The following is a 19029-nucleotide window of genomic DNA, read 5'->3' on the forward strand; positions in this document are numbered from 1 at the left end:
ATCCATTGTCAGTTTTGTATAATGCCGTAAACCTTGGTCTATTTAAATTGGTACCATAGTGTGGATGTGTGTATTTCACAGCTTGAGACATACCCAGAATAATTGTTCCATTTATATTGTTAGCACTAGTTTGAGCTTTCTGTCTGCCCTCTCTTAGCAGCCACCCTAATCTAATGCAGAATTTGGTGCGACAGTGCTAGCACATAGATTGTTTGTTCGCGATGGGCCACCCCCAAATTGCCATGGCCATCTGAATAGGGTTAACTGGAAAGGAAGGTCAATTGTTTACAAAGATGTGGGGGGTGGAATCAAATTGCTTGGATTCGTTTTAGAGGGGGCATTTATTTTAGTTGCAGGGAATGAAAAGCTTTTGCATTCATGCGCCTTTGAGGGTGATAGAGGGCTTCCTCTCCTCTCTCTGCTGGTTCCAGCTTCTCCTGGTTCTGGAAGCAAATGTCATGGCTCCAGATACTGGAAGTGGAGGAAAGCAGCTGCACACAGTGCAAAAGCTCCAATCACTGTGACTTTAAGAGTTGAAGAGAATGTGGTGGGAGAGGGGAGAAGTTACCTGCCCCCCTCACAAGCAGTAGCATTACAAAGATAAAAAGAGGAGGACTTGTCACCATTGCTGCCCCTAAGGTAAGCAGTCTCACCTGATTTGGCGAGATGGTGTGCCCTCCACTTCCAAAATTCCCCTCATTTGGGGGTTGGGGTTGGGGGCAGGGTAAATAGTACCCAGATGTTGAGGGGAAGAGGAAAAGGAGAATGATTCATTACGTGCATATGCTATGTTCAGTTATCAAAAAGTGATAATTCCCCGAGAACAGTCATACCTTGGGTTACAGATGCTTCAGGTTGTGCGTTTTCAGGATATGGACATGCTGAAACCCGGAAGTATCGGAACGGGTTACATCCGGGTTTTGGCGCTTGCGCATGCGCAGAAGTGCTAAATCGCCCTTTGTGCGTGCACAGAAGCGCCGAATCGCAGCCCGCATGTGCGGCACTGCGGGTTGTGGACACTGCGGGTTGCGAACGTGCCTCCCGCACGGATCACATTCGCAACCCGAGTGTCCGCTGTATCTTACAATTAAGCTTCTCCAAGCAATTTAATGTGATATGAGACACTTCCCCTTAAATAATAGCCAGTATTTAAAGAAGTGTGTGCTAAAGCATCAAGAGGATGAGTAGCTTTCTCTACAATGGATAAAATATTTAGTAGTCAATGAGCAAATGTTCCAAGCATATTATAGAAAGAAATGAGTACTGCATTGCGTTCAACGGAACACATTGAAAGACAATAAATGTACCTCCTTTTGGGTAGCTGGAATTTATTTTTTACCATTTCTTTTATGCTTCTGCCACTTAACTGCTCTCTTTTTTTGGGGGGGGGGGGTAGAATTGGCCACCTGGTTCCACCACGTTGGTCTACATGGTGACACCACCATAGATTGACAAGTTTTCATAGTACAGTGGTCCCTCGGGTTACATACACTTCAGGTTACATACGTTTCAGGTTACACACTCCGCTAACCCAGAAATAGTGCTTCAGGTTAAGAACTTTGCTTCAGGATAAGAACAGAAATTGGGCTCCGGTGGCGCGGCAGCAGCAGGAGGCCCCATTAGCTAAAGTGGTTCTTCAGGTTAAGAACAGTTTCAGGTTAAGAACGGACCTCCGGAACGAATTAAGTACGGTACTTAACCCGAGGTACCACTGTAAAGGAAAGGGATGAATACAGGGCAAAAAGTCCAGCGTTGCCTGTGCCATAGCAGGGAGCAGCCTGGGGAGAGGAGAGTCGTGGCAATGCTGCTGCCTGCCCTTCTCAGGTGTGGTGCACCAGCCATGGCAGCACTGCACACCTGTCCCAGGCAGAGCCAGCCTACAGTTTGCGCCTGATTTTATGGGGGGATGAGCAAGAGAGAAAGTGAACTGCCGGAGATGTTTTCAGACCTTAAAGATGCGCAAGCAAAATTGTAAAATAATAAGCAAACCCAGGAAGATATACTCTGTAATGGAAGCACAACCTATGCAGGTTCTCACAGTCCTGGCTGATGTCATCATTGAGTTGGGCTGGACTGGGCAGTTGCCAGAGCTCAGGTGTCTTGAATAGCCACCATTTATTACTGCAGTCGTCGTCTTCCTTGATTCTACACACATGCAGGAGAGTCTCTGACCTCCTATTCACCGTAGTGACAGAAATCTTTTGTGTGAACCACGACCAGAAGCTTCATAAACATTTGAAATGAGAGGAGAGAAGTGCAACCTGGAAGAAATTGCCATTTTCCTAGAAACCCAGCATCCTAATGTTTTAAGGCTAGCTGCAGTAATGCAATGGTAATGGAAAGCACTAGGTACATTCTCGAGGGCATTGTTTTCATGTTCACATCTCCAGGGTCAAAGTGGGACCAGCAAGGTTGATTCACTGACAGCCTCTTAATCAATGGCCCACAAATCCAGTTTTACCATCAAACTGGTTCCAAAATTAATGGACAGGTCAGCAAATGTTCATGCTTCTGGCAAACTCCACCTACTGAGCATTTTTCTTAAAACCACGAAACTTCAACGTATTATTAACTGCGTTCCTTAAACTCTTCCATTAAAAGTTGTTTTTTTAAAAAAAACAACCAGTGTTTTGTTTAGTATAATTGCAAATAAGCATTTTTATAGCAAAAGCTATTATTAGCTCTTAAAAAACCCATTTAAATATTTAAGCACAATGTATTTAATTACATCTACAGACCCACATGAGCGTATTCAATACGAATCCACCTAGCAGAGCTAAACACATTCTCAAATATTCCACAATTTGTCAAGCTTTTCAGGCAGTAAATAGCTATTTAAATGTTTGGTAATAGTCCTGCTGAGCCAAATCTGGGGCCCCGTTTCCTGGATATTTTCGCTCTCTGTGAAATGTGCCTCCTTTCGCCACCTGAGGTAAAGCGGCAGAACTGCTGCTGCTGTCACTCCATTCTGCCATCCTGAGTCCCATCACATTTCCACCAGCTACTTAAGTGTGTTCTCCTCCATGGAGAGCACATGTTGCAGCGGGGTCTAACAAGACATCCCACTTTTGCTGGGCGGGTAAAGATAGTTGGCCGCCGTTGCGATTGGGCTTCTCTTGTCGTTGGGGAGAATTTGATGTTGCCATTTTGTGACTGACAGCCAGAAGATTTATATTCCTTGCGTGCAGCGTTGAGCTTCCTCTTTTCACTGCGCGCATCGGATCACCCGCCCACCCTCCCTATATTTAGGGTTGTTCGCATTGACCTTGCTTGGCCTGTCATGGGGTCGTCTGCTTTTGGGGCAGGGACCTGGTAGGAATTTTGTCCATTTGGCTGATTGGCTGGATCCATTTGGTTTTTGCCTACTGCGTAGCAAATTGCCACAGCTTGTAAGGTTGCAGTTAGGCACAAGTCCCACAGGACTTCACCGAACCTGTGGCAAAGATGCCACTAGCGCTCGGGAAATCTCACATGGCATTTTGAAAGACTGAGGCGGAGGCCCCTATGAGGCCCTCTTCCCATATAGCCTGGTCTCGTAATCCTAGCAGCTGCTGCTGAGTCTGGTCAGCCAGCCAGGCCTAGTGGGAAGCGAGCAGCCCTCAGTCCTACCTACCAGGACAATTGCCACTGCTTCCTTTCCCTGTGTGTAGCTGCTTCACTTCAGACAAAAGACAAACGGACCCGCTAGTGACGTTTTACAACCCAGCCATTTGTTTCAGCTAAAATGAAATGTTGTGGTTCGTTTGGAGTTCTTTGTCAAGCTGGAAGATCTGAGGATTTTCAAGGGAGTCAGAAAGAAAAATGTAGTGACATTTGCTCTGGGGATTCTGCACATTCCCCTCCTTTCTTATTAAATCATACTTACAAGTCAGAAATGTGGGGACTAGGTGAATCATTTTTATCTATAAATAAAAACAAGGATTAAAAGCTGCCTTGCATGCATGTAATTGCCAAGAAGGAAAGAAGTGGCACCTGTGACAGGTTGTGTAGTGTGAGGAGCTCCTCTACAGGATTCAACCCTACAAGCCAAGCCCTTCTTCAGGATATTGCCTTTCACTCCCTTTCCCAGTTTTCTGTCCTGTCCCTGCAGCAGTCTGTGCTAACTGAGTATGTTTAACCCTTACTTTGTGGTTTTGTGTTTTCTTCCCCATTAGAGTTTTAAAAAAATGTATTACTGCAACCCCCACCTGACTTACTTCCTGCGCATACATGGTACTATTTCATCTCCAGAAGGACTTACATGCAGAGAGTGAGCTTGCTATAAGTATATATTATTTTCCCCTCTGCACTGATAGGCAGATGATTTAATATATATTTTAATGACATCTCCCTGCTTGATTTCTATCACATCTCAACAGCTGTTCAGAACTAATGTATTTCTCTCATTGAGCACAAATGCTATCACTAGGCGCCGTTTTCACATGTCAAGAACCTTTTAGCCCTCATTATGTTCTTATCTGCTAACATTTCTATGCTGCTGCTCAACACCAATGTGCTGTATAAATTGCCATCTTAATCAGTCTTCCTGCCCCATGTGTCGCGTTCTCAGGTTGCGCTAAAGCTTCCATGTATCTAAATATGTAATTGTACAGCTGGTGATATTATTTTTTAAGCGATGATTATTTCATCAATATTCCAAGGGTAGAACGTCTGCTGGCAACATGCCAGGGGTACTAGATCTTCATCTCCGCAGGTCTCCCACCTCCTAGCAGATTACCATACTACTGAATTTTCTCAATATTTTCCCTCTCTGCTCCTGTCATTTGAATTCTTCACATCCCACATCATTCTCAAAGTACAGCCTCTGCCCCCCTCCCCCGGTATCCTGCATTTCATGAGGTGTTTTGTTTCCGATTCCATCTTTACAATCCTTACAAATGATTTCAGTGTTGTACCACTGTAAATGGTTCATTCTGTTCAGGAAGAGCTTAATGGCCTACTTTAGCTTAAAACGTCCTTGACATCCAACTTATTTGGTGCCTTAGGTTCTTGCATGGAAGGATTACTGTCTGTCCCAGCTACAGCTTAATCAAGACCCATTATCAACACAGTGGGCTGACTTTCTTCACAGTTTATGGGAAATCAAATGGCTTAGCAGAGCTGCTGAGGATGGCGCACAAATGAAAGCGGGGAAGGAAATGACAGAAATAAAATGACAAAACGGCGTATCGTACCCAGTCCATTGCAGCATTAATGAAGGGATGCCATGCTAGGGATGGGAGGTAAAATTGGTTTCGTTAGCCTTTCAACGTGAAACTACCTAATTTGTGCTTTACAAAACTATACATGAGCTAAAACACAGCTATCCTTCAGAATTCAGCTTTATATTTGGAGGAATAAAAATGTGGATTTTAGAGAAATCATGTCATTTCCGACAATGAAGAAATGTGGAGTACTGAACTAGAGATTGGGAAAATGAGAAACTGAATTAAACCAAAATGGACAGATTTGCCCAGACCTATGTTACACTATTGTGGCTGATACCCAAATCTAACTTGCGCAATGCGCTCTGTTTCTTGACTGAACAGGCATAACAGGGCAGGGCTCTACATAGACAGCTTGCAGTAGGCCCGTTCAGAATGGGGGGGGCAGTGGGGTACCCTTGCAGCAGGCCTCGGAGGGCTAAGTTAGTTGGGGAGGGGGCCTGCTAGGGACAAACTGCTTCTTTGTTTGAGTTTATAACTTTATTCTGAAAAGTGGATGCAGGTGGCACTGTGGTCTAAACCACTGAGGCACTTGGGCTTGCTGATCAGAAGGTCAGCAGTTTGAACCCCAGTGATGGAATGAGCACCCCTTGCTCTGTCCCAGCTCCTGCCAACCTAGCAGTTTGAAAGCACACCAGTGCAAGTAGATAAATAGGTACCGCGGAAAGGTAAACGGTGTTTCCGTGTGCTCTGGTTTCTGTCACGGTGTTCCATTGTGCCAGAAGTGGTTTAGTCATGCTGGCCACATGACCTGGAAAGCTGTCTGCAGACAAACGCTGGCTCCCTCAGCCTGAAAGCAAAATGAGCGCCACAACCCCATAGTCACTTTTGACTGGACTTAGTCATCCAGGGGTCCTTTAGCCTTACCTTTTACCTTATTCTAACAAGATTCCACCACCCCGGGCCTTAGACAAGCTGCATGGGCCTGGCTTGCAGTCTAACTTCTCAATCCTGCCCTCTGATGTAGATGTTGCAACACAAGCAGCGGCAACAGCTACTACCACATCATCCCACATGAATCTAGTAGACGTATCTATTACTTGGTAGCACCCAGGCTTCAGAGTGCTCTGTCAGGTCTGAGTCACTATGCTTGCATCATGAGGTAGAGAATCCATCTTGCAGGAAGGTGTCCTCGCATCACACACGTGAGAGATGTCTGAGTTCATATACAATGGTTTAATCCTTGTACACTGCAGTAATAGTGCATACCAGCAGATGTCTCCAGATGTTGTTGGACTACAACAGTGATGGCCAAACCTGGCCTGCCAGCTGTTTTAGGACTACAACTCCCATCATCCCTAGCTGACAGGACCAGTGGTCAGGGATGATGGGAATTATAGTCCCAAAACAGCTGGAGGGCCAGTTTGGCCATCACTGGACTACAACTCCTATCATCCCTGATAGGAGTCAGTGAATCATTGTCAGTGCTGACTGAGGCTGATGAATGACACATCCACAGTTGGAGTGCTACAGCTTCCCCATCCCTGCTCTAGAAGTATTAGTTGCTTCAACTGTTGCTGGCACCTTGCTAGTCCTGTGACATCTCCAGCTCTGGCTTCCATGGCAGCTATTGCCCACACAGATAGGAAGATGTGGAACACAGGAGCTCTTGGACACAAGGCTGCCATTGTGCTGAAAGTAAGCAGTTGTGGTTCGAGGACCCGACCCCCGCGCCGTGGAAATGAATAGACAAGGACCCGTGATATATGGTTTTGGGGCATGGAAAAGGCCACAACTTTATTGGTTACAGCAGTGAAAAGGTATTGGCTTAGGCATTGGATGTCCACCACAGGGGTTGAATCACCAGTGGGCGGAGCCTGTTGATGATAATACAACTATAAGCTCTCCCCTGACGTCACCGGTGGTCGTGCCATGGTCTCCCGCCAAGCAGGCATCGGAGAGAATACACAACCGCCGGATTCCTTTAACAGAATACCCAAAATTGAAGGCTTAGGCGATGGCCACACCTAGCCTTCCAACACACACCATAACGCAATAATCCAATGCCTAACCTACCCACCAATACCACGAAAGTTGTGACGGTTGCTACGAGGCAGGCGAAAAAACCCCATGGCCTACTGCCATGTGGAAAAACTCCTACCAGGCCCCCCGACTAACCAGGGCGACCAACCTAAGGTCCATAGCAAGGCCAAGACCCTAAGCTGAAGGGAGTGGAGGGTGGGTGACTCTCGGCGAGACGAAGAGGAAAGAGGCGTGGAGAGGGCTGGCACTCTGATTTAAAGCTCCGTGGACACGCCCCCCAGCAGCACCCGATTGGGTGCCGGCTGGTGGGTGGGCGCCAGCCAGGTAAACTAGGGAAGCAGGGGGCGGTTGCCCCCTGCTAGGGCGGAGCTCGGGCTCCCGCCCACAACCACTCCCCTCTCTTTCAGGGAGGAGAGTCCTTCTGGCTTTGGTCAGTGCCTGGATGGGTTGCTGCCTGAGAAACACATGTTTACTATCTTGGGTTCTGTGATAGAAAAAGGCAGGAAATATCGGGAGGATTATTAATCAACATGTTTTAAAGATAGATTTTTGTCACTGCAGCAAATGTTTTTCATCCTTTATACAGTACTACATACATAACTATAGTGATAGGTGATTTTAGTATTTTAAAGCAGTAGCTTGTAAGCTTTATAAATGGATGCTTGCTCATTTCTGAGTCCTGGATTCTACTCCCCTGCCAGCCTACATACATTTGCAGTATAAAAATGTTACTTTCTAATAGAGCTTTGTATAGAACAGTACCAATGAGGCATAGAAATTTAATAGAAGTCAATAAGCAAAAGATGTGAAATTCAAACTCAGTATTAAAATAAACAGCCAAATTCCCTCTTGGCATGAATCAATTATCTCTGAGACCACTGAATTATTTTGCAGAAGTCTCAACAAAAAGCCTTCCATTTTCTGCTTGGAAAAATATTGCCATCAGTGGTTTGTCATGGGAAAATGAAAACTTGCAATGAAAATTCTGGTACTATATTGACAAATGGAAACATTTCAGTTTGGATCAACATTCCTTCACGGCAGTGAAATGAACTGTTCAAAATAATGCCACCATCATACTTTTCAGAGTTATTTTTAATTCAGAAAGATTTAATTTTGCTTAGGTGGCTGTCAAGTTCAAAATTCATAGAAGGTCATTGCCATGGCAAGTTTATCTTAAAGCTAAAAGGCAAACTAAAACTATCATTCTCAAAAGGTAAATTAAAATCTGTGGGGGAATTACATCTGTCTTAACCCCCCGGCATTCTGTTAGCCAATTTGATGGAGCATCAGAGATGTTGAAGGGTGGAAAATTGAACCTGTTCTCTTCTCCCTGCACCATTGAAGTTAATAGACAATATTAAGTAATTTCAATGGGTTTACTCTAAGTTGGCCTCAACCCCAATTTAGAAGTCTTTCATTGTCAGCTGATACGAAAATATGTCAGTGGAATAGCAAAGCTCCTTGCATCTTTTGAATCTCCTTCGAGATGCGGCTCTGGGGATGAGGCTGCCATGGTAAGTTCCTGTGTGTCAATATTTACCGCTACACCACTGCCTTTGTCGTAAACAAAACTCCCCAATGAACATAGTTAGGGTGGGTCTATGAGTCTCCAGTCTCGAAAGCTGAAACTGCTTTCATATGACTGGGCCTTCAGAATTCAATTCCATCGTAATTGATTTGAGACATGTAACATCGGCGCGTCTTCACTGTTCATTTGCCCCAGTCCTCTGAACTATTTTGTTGCTGTTTCCTGAGTTTGTTCCTCTTGGCCAATAAAACTGAAATCATGTGGGAATCATGCGGGGACATAAAAAAGCCTGCAGGGAAGACACTTTGATTGAATTACATCTCAAAACTGAAGATAAATTCTTTCTTTGTTATACCCAAGTGCCCAGTGTCAACTCTACAGTTTGTTCATCTTCCAAATGGATATATCCCTGAAGTATACAATCTGTTTTTCATTTCAGGTAAATAAATTCCCGTTTCCTGATGTTGTGCTTCCTGAAAGTGTAGCATATTTTTCTTGATCAAGGCACATGGGGGAAGAGTGGGTTGTGGGGTTAAAAAGAAAGAACCAAGCAAATATTACCTGGTTAGCTTTTCTACGCAGAATGAAATGTGTACCCCTAGATTTGGGCTTTAAAAACAAATGAATATAGAATGCTTTCAACTGTGAGAACTGTAAATGCAATAGAAATTTCAACTTTTGAACAGTGTAGGGTATTATTTCTTGCAGCTCTTCCATCTTAAGCATGTATTTGAAGTTTTGTCCAGGTGTTTTCAGTGATACAATAACTTTGTGGCATGAATGTTAAGCAATGATGTTCTTGGAAGCATACACAAATAATAATTGATCCTTAATTTCCTTCCAATTAGTTCCTTAAAAAAACCATTAAGCACTCTCCAAAAAAAAGGAGTTTAGCCCCCTTTTCACAGAATTGCTCTTCTCAGTTGGCAGATAAGAAGGGTTATATCAGATATTGATAAATCATTTAATTTGTAAGCTGGAAGTAGCTGAATTGAAGCCAATTGATTCACAGGGAGGCAAAAAAACCTCACAGCCTGTATTTTGCTTTCCATGTTCTGGATCTTCACTTTTGAAAATAGAACTTTGGGGGTCTTCTCTGTGGATAATAACTGTTTGCTGCATGGATCCAGGAGAACCCACCCAAAGTACATGGAGTAGTAATGGAGGACTTCAATTACCCAGATATTTGTTGGATGGCTTCCCAACAGCAAATACTTTCATGGCCCTTAGAATTCTATGGTTGCCCCCACCCTCGCAAAACAAGAAAGATCTCCCTGACCTGCCTATGCCTTCTGTGATATCAGAATTTCTAAACCAATCACAGGCAGGGGGGAATACTCTGCCCAACCCCACATGCAAACAAAGCAGATCAGTTATTGAGCAATATATATAGCTCATGAGCTGTGAAGTGCTAATTTTGTGTAAATCTCTGTTTATCACTTTTCAGAAGGCTAGCTTTTTACAGATTCATAGCATCAACATGCCAAAAATTGCTATTATTGTGCGGATTTATTTTCACCAGCCAAGTAAGGTTTTGTTTTCACATTGTTTTTCAGTACATGAATATTTAAGTCTATTTTGCATAGTACGTTGTGAGAAAGCTGACTGTGACGAGGTCAATGGGGATTTAGCTTTTAATTTTAACAGAAAGATGTTTTATCCCAGTAATTTCAGTACCAGGCTTCTCAATACACTTCTGTGGTGTTCAGCTTTGCGTTGCGATTAGTGGGCATCACCATAACAAACATTGGTATGAATGGTAATTTTAAGCCATTACTCTTGTGTGAGCAAGTGAAATGAACCTCATACTATAATAGTCCATGTTCATTGTTTTACGGGCATGATCTGCTGCTTATATCTGTAAGGCTGGTTTTATTATTTGTCAGAGATAGGCAAAATGGCCACCATAGGAAGCAAATGCTAGGGGGTGGGGAGGAAATGGCAGCAGTTGGAGGAGAGTGCTGTGTGTCTGCCCTACACTCTATAAGGTAGCCTGCGGACCTCAGGTGCAATGGAGGATGCATTGTTGAACTAAGATGGCCCAGTCATTTAGAAATCACATGAAGTAGGAAGATCACCATCTGGTCCTTTGCTCAAGGTGGTAAAATGTCTTGAGCTGGCCCCGTGTTCTTATACTTGAGATAACAGCTGTTGAAATTATCTGAAGGATGTGGCCTCAGACCAGAATCTTTGATGCTTTGAACATTAGGACACTGACCACAAACTGTTGTGCTGTACACATTCCCTTCTTTTCCTTGGCACCAACAAAAGCAGCTCAAGTCTGACCAAACCCAGTTATACCTGAATTCCTTGCAATGCACCGGCGGAGGAAGGTGAGTGCGGTGGGTGTGATCCACCCCGAGTGTCGTCCCTGAGGGGGGTAACATCACTGCGCCGCCCCCCTGGGACGCTCAACACAGGTGGTGCACCCCTGGGATGCTCACCTGACCCCCACTGTCACCTAGCCCCGCCCCCACGGGTGCCTAGCCCCACCCCCACCACTCTAGGGGGAGCTAGCTCTGCCACTATTGCAATGCTGCCATTTTAGTTGATCTTAGGCCTAAGGATGAGCCAATTATCTTCATCCCACTCCTTTATTGTTAACATGAGTTTGCTTTTCCCTGCATTCCATTCTAATGATGACGAAAATTTTGGGAACATCCCTAGTAACTGCACCTCCCTCAGGAAGCGATGGAGTTTTTTTAAGCAGAGGCTAGATGACCATCTGTTATGGATGCTTTACTTGAGATTCCTGCACTGCAGGGGGTTAGACTAGATGACCCTTGGGTCCCCTCCAACTCTAATGTTCTCTTATGCAGCTCATTGCTGGCATGTGGAATATAATATCTGTGGCTCCCACAAAAGGCACCTACTCCAGCTGCTCTGTGGGCTCGTAGCGGTAGTAGGTGTTGCACAGAAACTCAAGATGCCTGGATTTTGCAGAGTTTCAGACACTTGCCTGCACGGTTTTTTGTGGACCCCACCCTTGGTCTCTTTAAAAACTTGTATCACATTTTATGCTGTATCTTTATGGCATGCACGATAAACAAATTGAGTTTGCAGCATAGTTTAAAGATGAGCTGTTAGCCACAGAAAAGGCACACAATCAGGAAACTATACTGTTACGACGTTTTGGTCGGTTGCCAGAAACAGCTAGAATATTTTTATTGCACATCATAAAAAAATAATAATGAATGTGAGGATAGAAAACTCATATAATCTACCCCAAAGCCTGTGTCTTTTTACAACAGCCTTGCAGATAAGAGGAAAAACAATCAAGTAGCCCTCACCTCTCAAATAAAATGTCATTGATCTATAAATCCCTTCCTACTAACAAAGGCATTTTACTCCTGGCCTAGACACCACTACTTCCTTGGCAGAACCTACAGTTTATCTGTAACCAGAACCCAGCAAAAGGGCTGAGACTTTTAGTTTTCCTGCCCATGCTCCAGGAGATGCCCTCTGGGGCTTGTATCCCAGTTACAGAAGAATGTAAGCCTTCACAAAAAATACTCTCCAATAATGGCAGGGTGGCAGATGCAGCACAGTCCAAACAAACCAAGGTCAAGAAACAGAATTGGTCTAGATCCAAGTGTTACCCTGAGACAAAGTCAGGCAACAGCCCAAGGTCATTATCACAGGGAGTTCCGGCAAGGTAGAACACAACAAGGCAAGGAAATGAGAATCGGGGACTTGCAGCCAGGGACCTGTGGGATGCCTGGTTCATTCTCTCAAGGTCAAAGCTAAGAAAACTACCAAAAAATTGCCAATGCAATTCTGGGCTGCATCAATAGGAGTACAGCGTCTAGATCAAGGGAAGTAATAGTGCCACTGTATTCTGCTCTGGTCAGACCTCACCTGGAGTACTGTGTCCAGTTCTGGGCGCCACAGTTCAAGAAGGACACTGACAAACTGGAACGTGTCCAGAGGAGGGCAACCAAAATGGTCAAAGGCCTGGAAACAATGCCTTATGAGGAACGGCTAAGGGAGCTGGGCATGTTTAGCCTGGAGAAGAGGAGGTTAAGGGGTGATATGATAGCCATGTTCAAATATATAAAAGGATGTCACATAGAGGAGGGAGAAAGGTTGTTTTCTGCTGCTCCAGAGAAGCGGACACGGAGCAATGGATCCAAACTACAAGAAAGAAGATTCCACCTAAACATTAGGAAGAACTTCCTGACAGTAAGAGCTGTTCGACAGTGGAATTTGCTGCCAAGGAGTGTGGTGGAGTCTCCTTCTTTGGAGGTCTTTAAGCAGAGGCTTGACAACCATATGTCAGGAGTGCGCTGATGGTGTTTCCTGCTTGGCAGGGGGTTGGACTCGATGGCCCTTGTGGTCTATTCCAACTCTATGATTCTATGATTCTATGATCTGGGAGCCCAGATTTTCCTGTCCTCTGCCATTCTTACATGGCCCAAGACATTTTGCTACCTTGGGCAAAGGGACAGATGGCACCTGACACATTCCATGTACAAAAGCTAACTGGATTTGGCAGTTGAATCTTACTTCCACAATGGTGACAACTTAGCATCCCCCACTACAACATTTTCTCTCCCGGCAGCCCCCTCAAATAGAGGCATGCCTGTTTTTCAGTCCTGCACTTGATGCAAAACTGAGATGGGTCTAGTGGGAGATGCCACATTGGATGCTAAAGATGAGTCATCTCAGCTCACATAGGAGTGAAAGAGTCGGTGTGTTTTAGTACACAGAGTACAGTCATCTGAGCTTCACAGCCCAATCATTCCTTTAAAGTGGGTTAGCAAACTTGCCATGCCATTTTTATTTTTTGTTTTTCAATAAAAACTTGTGTAGTACTTTGTACTCATTGTGACTTACTTTTATAAACTGCAGCTCGGTAGCAAGACTTATTTTGCAAAATGTGTAAAGAAAAATATTGCAAGCGATAAAAAGTGCTTATTGGCAAAGATAAACATTAAAATGTGTGCAAATGAATACATAGACATGTTTCAGGGGGGAAATCAATGCACAGATTACATCAAATGAAGGTTTGTAAGAAATATGCAAATAACAAATTGGTGGGATAAATTTCTCCAAGGGATTATGCAAACACTGAATGTGCTTACAGCGCAACCTCACTTCCTTGAAAATGCAACTTGTGATGAATGGGTGCATATAATATTTGAATAGTAATTTGAAATTAATATTATTCTTACCTTATAAAGCATTTTGGGGGGGGGGAGGAAAGAGAGAATTGAACTAGTGCAAATGTACTCAGTATGCATGAAATTTCTATTTAGTCTGGAAAATTTCAAAGAGACAGATAATAACCATTTGCTGGAATTGTAATTACTGTCACCATTTGTAAAGCATTTATGTAAAGTACTAAACTATTGGCTAACCATGTGCAAACTCTCTGCATCTTGTTAAATAGCAAATCATAAAATTAAAAATTCCCCACACGGTGCTGGTAAAAGAAGCTAGCTTAAAAGACTACTATATTTACTTATGGATGGTATCTGCTGCTATTTGTAACATGTATTATGGCTGTGGTTGAACGATATGCCATTTCTCTTCACAACAACCTTGTGAGATCTCTGGGCCTAATTCACATTAGTGTTTAAAACCTTAAATAACTTAAGCCCCCAATAAATGAAAGACTGTTATCATCAGATGCTGAAGATGCATCTCTATAGCCTGGTCTTTGACACCTGAGATATGTTTCAGTATTTTTTTTAAATATTGTATTTTTTATTTGTTGTGTCCTACCTGGGGCCTCATAGTGAAGGGTGAGTGAGAAATATAATAAATAGTAGCAGTAGCAGTAGTAATATGCCAAGAGTTGCTCTCTGTGTTGTGCTTACACCAAGGGTACACTAATTTCACAGTCACCTGAGTGAAGCTAAAGAAATCATGAAGTTTCCGGGCATCTGCAGAGTTCCAGCACCTCAGGAACAGAAGAGGTAACTGTTCTATGGGAAAACCCATGGAACTGGCTACTGCCAATGTGGTTGGGTAATCTAAACATTAGTTAATAGACACTTGTCTGATATAAAATATTCTAGGCCCAGTTTTGGCACAGAAACTGCTTTTGTCGCCCTGTATGATGACCTCTGTCAGGAAAGAAACAGGAGAAATGTGTCCCTGTTAATTGTTTTCTCAACCTCTCAGCAGCTTTCAATATCGTCAACCATCTTTTTGGCTGTCCAAGTTGGGGTTGGGTTGCACCCCTTTGCAGTAGTTCCAGTCCTACTTGGATGGTCATTTCCAGAGGGTAATACTTTTTGGCCCTGTGGAGCCTTCAATGTGGGTTTCATCAGGGTTGAGTTTTATCCCCTCTGCTGTTTAACATCTACATGAAACCACTAAGTGAGGTCATCTGGAGTTTTGAAGTAAGTTGTCGGCAATATGATGATGACACACAGCTCTAATTCTCCATTATATCTGCAGGTGTGGCAGAAATGAGACATTGTCTTGCCTCAGTAATGGTCTGGATGAGAGCCAACAAACCGTAGCTCACTCCAGATAAGACTGAGGCACTTAGGGACTAGCTTGTTCAGTGGGGCAAAATGGTTTGAGCGTATAACTCTGATCCTGGCCTGACTGCACTGGTTGCCAATCAGTTCCTTGGCCCAATTCAAAGTGCTGGTTTTGACTTATAAAGCCTCAGGACCACAATACCTCAAGGGCCACCTATCTCCATATTTACTGACCCAGACCCTGCAATCATCACCTGAGGCCCTTCTTCATGAGAAGTCTGGAGGGCAGTGACATTAGAACAGGCTTTTTCTGTGGTGGCTCCCTATTTGTGGAATGCTCTCCCTTGGGAGGCTTGCCTGGTACCTTCATTACATATCTTTAGGTGCTAAGTAAAAATGTTTCTATATAACCAGGTAAAGGTAAAGGTACCCCTGCCCGTACGGGCCAGTCTTGACAGACTCTAGGGTTGTGCGCTCATCTCACTCAAGAGGCCAAGGGCCAGCGCTGTCCGAAGACACTTCCAGGCCACGTGGCCAGCGTGACATCGCTGCTGTGGCGAGCCAGAGCCGCACACGGAAACGCTGTTTACCTTCCCACTAGTAAGCGGTCCCTATTTATCTACTTGCACCCGAGGGTGCTTTCGAACTGCTAGGTTGACAGGCGCTGGGACCGAACAACGGGAGCGCACCCCGCCGCGGGGATTCGAACCGCCGACCTTTCGATCGGCAAGCCCTAGGCGCTGAGGCTTTAACCCACAGCGCCACCCGTGTCCCCTCTATATAACCAGACCTTTGGCTTATTAAATGATCTGTGGACTTTTAAATGTGATTGTGGATTATTAGTATGTTTGTTTTTTGTTACGTTTTTCGAGTTCTCGTTTTTTATTTTTATGTTGTAAACTGCCCTGTGATCTTCAGATGAAGGGCAATATACAAATTTAATAAATAACAATAATAATATAATTACTCTTGAGCTCAGATACAAGGTGCAGTAACAACAGAAGATATCACGCTGCCTGTTAATGTTTTCCATTAAAGTCTCAGGATGCAAGGTCTTTAGTCTTCTGAAGTGTTAAGATGTAGACACTTAAGGAGATTTATACTGAAAAGAAATTAGAGAAATTTGGCAGTGCTAATGCTGTTAAATACCCCACATCAGCTGTGTGACTGCTAGGTTCTTAAGTAATATTCAGCAAGGAAAAATACTAATGGATGAGCCAGAGAGGCACTCCCACCTTGCTTCTAAAATTACATTTTGACATTAATATTATTAAAGATTGATTCATTAGCCTGAAGTACTGCAGGCACCTTTTAGGAAAGGCACATTACAGTTCTTCTGCATATGGTTTGACATCTCAGGTCCAAACACATTTATTTAGAAGTATGCCCCCTTGATTGCCGCAGATGCTTTTTGCCATAAGAGTGTGTTTAGGATTACAACATAAATACTTTTGCATATTTCCATTTTTTTTTTTTTTTTTTTTTTATAATATATTTATTGAAGTTTTCAAATAAAGCATATATTAGATAAGCACAACTTGTCATTGTCCATTTAACATCTCTCAATTGTTACATGGGACTCCCCCACACCTCCCGCATACACTTACATCATTATTAAATTAATTTCAAACAAATTATCATTTAACTCATCTTAATTAATAATCTTAATTTGGTTTGACATATAATTCAGCCTTAAATCTAATTTAATGGTAGACAATTATCTGCACTGGCATCCAATTCAACACTCAGCCAAATTACAATATTTTTGTAAATAAATCTTAAATTCCCTCCAATCTTCTTCCATCCTTTCTTCTCCCTGGTCTTGCATATTTCCATTTTTATCTTTTTAAGGAAATGTAAACACATGTCAATTAAAGCAGTACAAACTAGCAAAATTGTAGCAAAATACATTTTGTTGAACTTTTTGTTTTCCTCTGTGCATTAGAACATTTGAAGAGATACAGTTACGAATCAGAACAGATATATTGAAACAGGCAATAGTGTTTCTTTTGTAAAATTAATAAAAGTACATATATTTACACAAAGCTATAACATTAACATTGCCATTTCATAATGTAGTATCGATTCTATGTTAGTCAATAAGACCTTCTGTTTTAATACACTAGTAGGTTTCCTGGATGTTATTGCTATTATGAAATTGGACATTTGTTAATTTATAGCCTTCTTTCAGGGGCTCAGCCTGGGTTTCAACATACGGTACTCTTTACACCTGTGAATTTAGATACTATGGAGAATAGTGACTTTGCAAAAGCCATTCAGGCTACTGTCATTATGGAAAGTGCATTGTTAATACTTAAGGAGTTCTATACAAACTGGTTTCCCATAATAATTTGCAGCATTTCTGTTGCAATTGGTAGCCTCAGTCCAAATATGCAAGTGTTGTTGCTTTCTGCACTTATTTTTCATTGTATTTTGTTGCTGGCATCTGTCTGTCTCGAGAAACAATGGAAGAGTGTACCATTGGGGTAAACTCGAACCATTGGAGCGTTAGGGCAACTGTTGTGGCTGTAGAGACCAATACGAAAAGACATATTTTCTGTGATAGCCGTCTTCCATGAGAAGTTGACAGCCAGCAGACATGGTTCTGACATTCTAGCTTGCTAGGCACAAGGAGGTTTGTTTCTTGTCTTTGTTGCCTGGTACAGTGGTTCAGTCTGCTTGTCGAGTGATACTCTTGAGTTCCAAGCACCCATTGAAGCAGACAGACAGTGGTGGGTCAGCAGCTTATTGACTGGGGGCACCAGGAAGATACAATGATCTCTCCCACCAACAAAGGCAACCATAATGCTTGTACTTTATGCCAAACTGGTTGCTCTTATAACTGCTAGCTCCTGTGTTGGTTTTGCTGTTTTAGCAGCACCGCAGTGATCTCTCTGGGACACAAGCCTGGGCGCAGTGTATATGGAAGTCCTGGACTGCCCAGACAACAAGAGCCCCCTGTTGGCCTTGCTGGTGTAGTCCAAAGGAAAGCAAAACAGTACAGTTGGCACCAGCTTGGCTGCAGGAATTGCATGATCTCAGCCAGTCAGGGATCAAATAGTAAAGATGATGGTATAACAGCATGGTCAAGTCAAGAAAGTAGCATTAGGGGACTGCTCTTCGACACCCTAGCAACTGCCCTATGGGGTTACACAGGGGACGACTTTGTCTCCAATGCTATTTAACATCTATATGAAGCCACTGGGAGTGATCATTAGGAATTTTGGAGCATGGTGCCATCAGTATGCTGACGACACACAGCTCTACTTTTCCATAACATCTGAATCAATCTGTGCTGTCAATCTATGCAGTGTAAATGATGTGCTCTCTCTTGTCCTGTCAAGTTGGAGTCCAAAGTGATAGTATTCTCTCACAGGAGCAACAGAACTCTTGCTCTCAAAGGTGTGAGCAAGTCTAGCCTGCAAGCTTTTACACAGGAGTCATGGAGTACCACATGACTATTGTTGTCAAGGATTGTGACTTGATAGTTTGGCTGGTTTCATTGTACTTTACTCCTTTGATTGGCATTAGGTGATACCAGCATACAAAGCAGAAACCCTACCTGACACTCTTAAGATCTAGCTTCAAGAGCTTCTGTGGGGCTGAGTTCTTGCTGACAGCAGCCTAATGCCCATTTCCCCCCTTTAAAGCAGGGTTGAGATGGGGCAGGACAAGCTAGGGATCAAAATGAATAATAAAGAATATATTTCACCACAGACAACTCTATATTTACACACTGCTGCTCTACTTTCCAAATGTCAGGTGTCATCAATATATCTGAGATGTCCTCTTCTTGCTGTCCTCTTTGTCTCTTCAAGAGTTTCCATCTTTTTGATTATTTCAAACTTGCATCGCCAACATACCAAATTCTCTA

General features: G+C 43.3%; 1 protein-coding gene across 2 annotated transcripts in view; it reads left to right on the plus strand.

Moving 5' to 3' along the window:
- LOC310678611 (glypican-5-like) overlaps nt 1–19029 on the plus strand; it is a 390679-nt gene that overhangs the window by 276187 nt on the left and 95463 nt on the right. The window lies entirely within an intron of this gene.

This window comes from Podarcis tiliguerta, assembly GCF_965153285.1.
Source record: "Podarcis tiliguerta genome assembly, chromosome: 5".
In the NCBI taxonomy this organism is placed as follows: domain Eukaryota; kingdom Metazoa; phylum Chordata; class Lepidosauria; order Squamata; family Lacertidae; genus Podarcis; species Podarcis tiliguerta.